This window comes from Castor canadensis, chromosome 3, assembly GCF_047511655.1.
Source record: "Castor canadensis chromosome 3, mCasCan1.hap1v2, whole genome shotgun sequence".
Lineage (NCBI taxonomy): Eukaryota > Metazoa > Chordata > Mammalia > Rodentia > Castoridae > Castor > Castor canadensis.
The window spans coordinates 74,368,486-74,374,514 of NC_133388.1; the positions used below are offsets into that span (position 1 = coordinate 74,368,486).

At 38.1% G+C, this 6,029-nt stretch overlaps 1 pseudogene; it reads right to left on the reverse strand.

Moving 5' to 3' along the window:
- Nucleotides 1-270: 270 nt before the first annotated feature.
- On the reverse strand, nt 271-519 carry LOC109681784 (TP53-regulated inhibitor of apoptosis 1 pseudogene; annotated as a pseudogene).
- Nucleotides 520-6,029: the final 5,510 nt, after the last annotated feature.

Below are 6,029 nucleotides of genomic sequence, written 5' to 3' on the forward strand. Positions count from 1 at the left end.
ACTGATTCCAGACCATATATTGCAACCATAATTTAAGGAAATTGTTCAACTTTAGCACATTGAGCTCCTGCAAGATGCCACAGCAAAGCTATCACTCAAAGCTAAGAGTGATAGTTAGTTCATCATACAACTTACAAGCAACAGGAAAGCATCAAGAAAGAAGAAACAAAGCTCTTCCCTCCTACACTCATTAAATTCCATGACTATCTTTACAGCCTTAATCAACAAAATCCAGAGTCCTCCAAATTTTCTGATATGAGGAATCCATTTTCAAGGCGATAAGCAAGGCCAAGAGGAGTTTTCAGACTTTTCTTTGCCATGGCCCATGAACTCCAGGCTTTCAATAAGAGTCTCTTTCTCCTTTATTGCTTTCTGAACACACTGTTGGAAGTGCTTGAAGAGGTTGGTGCACTGGTCCCTGGAGCCATTTCCCTTGAAGAACTTCTTGGGAAACTACTGGTTGGAACACTGGTGGTACTCATGCTTCATATGTATGCGTGCTTCCCCGACGCTGTTCATCTGATTTGAATCTTACCTTGATGAACATGATGTAGTCTTTATATTCCAGCTGAGAATCTTATTTCTCTGCTTTCTAAGCTCTTACAACACTTCACTATAGTTCCCAAATAACTAAAAGTTAACTGATCATTGAGCATGTTAAAATACAATTTTCAAAAAGACTTAATCATGACCCTATGAATATATGGAATGGACACAACAAGGATTTTATCTTTCTCATAAATAATGAAGGAACCAGTAGGATGTCACATTTGTCCAAACAGCTTTGAGAAACAAGGTACCTAAAGGAAATTTAATGGATGGCTGTATTATATACAAAATTAACTTAAGTCTTTGTGGTCGTCTATTGACAGAAGTTGCTTGTTTATTGAACAAAATACCTACATATTGATCTTTGACCCTAGAGAATTAGAAAATAACCAGGCAATAGTAATGTTAAGCATAGCCTTGCACTGAAAGAAAATCCATTTCTTTTGCCTATTTCTAAGTTTTAGGCATTTTTTCCCTGGCAAACATATCATTAAATAAAATTGTAGTCATTTAAAAGTTATTATTAATTTGGTTGGAGTTGTTATTAAGTGTGATTATTATTTTGTAGTCATTATGGGTGGTCCCTTCTCTTTGGTGATTTTTTTTCTTATGAGGAATCCCTAGTAATACTTCTTGTACCAAAAAAATAAGAAAACCATTGAATTCATTCAACAAATATTTGTTGTGTTGAGTACTATTCTGGGTTCTTAGGCTATAGCAGTGAGCAAAAAAAGAGAAAGATCGTTGTCTTCTGAGCCTTATGGTCTGACTGAGTGAGACAGACAATTAAACAAAAATGTAATAATAAGTTACATAATGTGTAGGAAGTGTTAAAAGAGAAAACAGAGTACAGTGCAACAAGACTATGAAGAGAAGCATTGTAAGTTGTAATTTTAAACATGATGGTTAGGATAGGTTTCATTGTGACCGTGATATTTGAGCAAAGTTTTGAAGAAGATAAAGGAGTCAGCCACAGAAGAATTTGAGGCAAGTACATTTTTGACAGAAGTCACAGCAGTGAAAGGATTTTCCAGGCTTGTATGAAGAACAGCAAAGAGACCAATATGATGGGAGTAAAGTAAAGCCTAGAGGAGGTTAGAGGCCTATCATGCAGAGTCTTGCTTCCCACCTTATAACTTTGCATTTTATTCATAGTGAGATGAGAAGTATATGGGTGATGTGATCTGACACACTTGAAAGGATTTCTTTGACTGCTGTGTGAAAACAGACCTAGATAGGGGGGTCAAAAGTGGAAACAGGAATACCAGTGGAAAGGCTGAAGTAATCCAGGAAAGAGATTTTAGTGGTTTGAATCATGGTGGTATCAGTAGTGGAGGTAAGAAAAGGTTGGATTCTGGATACCACTGGAATATAAAACTACTCTGATTTGGTATTGGATTGGATGTGATGAGTGAAAGAAAGTTGTGAAGAGTGACTCACAGGTTTTAGTTTGAGCTCCTAGAAGGATGGAATTGCTGTTAACAGGGATAGGGAATGTTATGGATGGGACAGATTTGGTGGGATAAAATCAGGAGCTCAGTTAGAAAGCTGATGACCAGGAGATGAGTAGTACACTTCCAGGTGTAGATTTCATGTGGGCAATTAGATATATGAGTCCTATGCTCAGGAGTGAAGACTGTGTTGAAGATGTGCATTTAATGGCCATTAGACTATAGCTGAAATTCAAAGCCAAGAGACTGATGAAAACTTGTAGATAGAGAACCAAGGATGGGTCCTTGGGATCCTCCAGCATTAAAACGATCATTTCTTGATATGACCAGGCAATCTGTGTTTGAGTAGTATCAACTGAGGTTTGATTACCATATCAATAGCGAAACAACTGAGATTTTTGTACCATCCATTGTTGACCAAAAGTTAAATAAGGCTTATGGCGAAATCAAATCCTTCTGTACTCTCAATAAGTATGTTTGTAAGTAAACAATTAATAAACAATATTTTGGCCTTTTGTAATCATTAAAGAAATAATATCTCATAGAGAATCACATTCTATGTTTAGTTTCATTACATATCATATTAACCATTTTAGACTCACCAGAGAAATATATAGTGGATGTGTATTAGGTACCTGACCTTTAGAACTCATTGTCTAAATGTTACACGGATTTGTAGATGCAATTACAACATTGTACTATCTCTGATATTTGATAGACTTTGCAAAAAAGAGCTAGTAGTTAAAAAAACCTCTATTATTTGTACCATATAATTATGCTGAAGGCCTGGACTATCTTTTATTTGGGAGGGAGAGGTGAGTATGTGTGATCTATATACAGTTCCCTGATTTGGTCATGTTGAATAGTGTTTGAAGGAGAGCCAAGCATGCTCCGGAGAGAGCAGATAGCCCTTGAAAACAGCTTAACAACTAACAGGGAATTTTTTTTTTCTCTCCAAAGATCAGTGTTCTCAGAAGTCCATCAGAGACCTTCATGGGTCTCTCTGCTATACCACAGTTGTATGTATTCTTTCTGCTTAGGAATATGCCTTACATAATTAAAATCATCTTCCTCTGCCATTATATAAAAACTTTACATACAAGAAACTTAATTTTTTATTCGAATCACAACAATGCAAGAAAGAAAAAATCATAGAGATAAGAATGGGGAAAAAGGTATTTTTACTCATATAAATTACTTTGGAGTAATTTGGAGTCAGGATCATAAATTTTTTCATATTAATATCTATAACAAAGATAGTAGTCAACTACTGTATGGTCATATTTATTCTAAGCAGATATGGAATAAATTTTAGAACTAAATTCCTAATTGGTTTAAGCTTACTTCCTATGGTTACTGTTCAATCCTGTGTTATGGACTGAATTGCATCCTTTCCAAATTCATATATTTGAAACCATAACCCCTAGTGTGATTGTATTTAGAGATAGGTCCTATAAGGAGGTAATAAAAGTTAAATGAGGTTGTATAGCTTTGCATAGCTGTGACTAAAATACCCAAGAGAACAACTTAAAAGAGGAAAGATTTATTTTGGTTCAGTGTTAGAGGGTTTAGTCCATGGTCACTTGACTCCATGCTCTCGGGCAGAATGTCAATGGTGGTGGAAACATGTGGTGGAGGAGGCTCTTCACCTTATGATGGACAGGAAGTAAAGAAAAAGGAAGAGACAAGGGACCAGCTATAATCTCCACAGGCACGTACATCCCTAGTGACTTACTTCCACGGCTACTTCCTAAAGTTTTCAGAATTTCCTAATATAGCACCACCAGCTGGGGAACTAAACATTCAACATGTCAGCCTTGGAGGGGTCATTCCCTGTTCAAACCATAACAGGCCCTAATCCAATAGAACTCCTGCCACTATAAGAACAGGAATACACCAGAAGTACTCCCTCTTTCTCCTCTTCTCTGTCCCCCTTTTTCTTCTCTCTTTCTCTCCCCTCTCTACCCAGAGAAGAGGCTATGTAATGACATAGTGTGAAGACAGTCATCTATAAGCCAGAAGAGAAGCCTCGCCAGAAACCAGCCCTAATGGCACCTTGATCTTGGACAGGAACTGTAAGAAAATAAATTTTTGTTGTTTAAGCCACCTAGTCTGTGGTATCATGTTAAAGTGGCCTAAGTGAAATAACACATCTGTCTTATTTTTCTTTGCAACACTTGTGTGAATTATGAGTATGTGTGTTTGCATGTTTGTGTGTTTGTGTGTATGTACAGGGTAGGTTGCTATTTCTGACTCACATATTTACATCTGCCATATAAGCAATCTGGCTATTTTGTCTCTGCTCCTCTTCTGGTCTCATTTCCCTTACCAGATTGCATGGTCATTAAGGGTGGGTACCTGTCATGATGGGTTTCTCCCCAAAAAGTAAATCCTGAGGCAAGGAGTTAAATGCAGGGAATGCCTGCAGACTAATAGAGAAGTGACTAAAGGAAGGAAAGGTGCCAACAAAGAATGTGGTCCTGAGCCAAGTTCCACTGTGGGCAACTGGAGCTTAATTCTGATGAAACTCTGGGAAAGGTGAAAAAACACAAGTGCATCTGACCTCTCTTCAGAAGTGAAGTCGGGGGTTGTTTACCATCTCCCAAGAGTCATTGGCCTAGCACAATAGGCAACTTGGCCTTCTACGGTACCAGAAAAAGTCGTCAAGGCAGAAGTGCTGATTCCAGCAGCTGAAAGTCTACTGTTGAAATGGAAGTGCCCTAAGAACACTGTATATCTGACACCAACTGCTTAGCAGCAAGTATATTAATGGAGTAAGAAATGTTGGGTGTTTCCTGCTTTTCAAATTGTTGGGGAATACAACTCTTATAGTCACCTGTGGTTGTAGTAGAAAAATGGAGCTTTGTCATTAAAAAGCAATGGAAACAGACCTAAGAAATTCACTCCCATATCATTTAAACCGATCATATTTTTATCCATACATCAAAATATATTGCAGTTGCTGAGAAACATCAATGGGATGGATGAAGTGTGCTGATCTTGAAGATAATGGCAATGGCGTGAAACTTCTGGGCTGTGTGTCCCTGGCTTGACCTCTATTTAGGCATTGATGTTTTCTCCTAAGCTCCGTTCTGGCATCATTTCAACCCTGGATGTTATTTAATACCAGGTTTTACAAAAAAATCCACCTCCTTTTATTTATTTTTTCTTGGATGAAGCTTTAGAAAAATATTAATCTATAGATCCTCCTCCTCCACAATTACACTTGCCAGAGGAGTAGGAGCCAAATAATTAAATTCCCCATAGGTGTTGGGTGTAATAATTCCTCATGAATTGGAAGATTAAGTGTGGCAACAACAAATGGAACAAGATGGTCTAAGCTCTGTTTTTCCTGCAGAACAGCAAATAGTTGCAAATCAAAAAGCAGTTCTCCTTAATTACCACCGTATGAGGCAGAGGGCTAAAAGCAGGCTCATTTGGTAATGTTTTCTGTGTGGTTACAGTATGTACACACAGTGCAGGCCTTTATGCACTGTCTAATAGACAATATTATATACCAGGGTATTGCCTACACTCATTTTATGCGGAAATACAACTGGTGCACCCAGGACCCTGGCTTCCAAGCTGTGTGTGCACTGAACTGAAGGAACAGTTTTGCTTGCTCAAGCCAGGCAAGACTATTTATACTTAAACACATTCCTTATGACTTACAACATGCCATACTAGGTGACAGTCCATGAGCAGGACAGGCTGCAATCATGGGCTGTGATCTTAGGGAGCCCTGCAAGCTCTAACTTGTAGGGAGCTTCACCATGTTGACACATTTTTGTCTCTCTCTTTACCCTGGAATCAGCAACCCTGCTGATCTGGAAGCCTTTGGGGACGTCAGCTCTTGTAGCAGGAATCAGAAAAACTGGTGTAAGAACATGAATAGCAGAGCTGTAGTGTTTTATCCCCTTTCTTCACTCCCCAAATTAGACCTGCTTATTTATTGAAATTGGTCAAACAGTTTAATTAGCATTCCATGTTTGTTATTTCTTTAATCAAGGTTTCAAACAGAACAAGGCA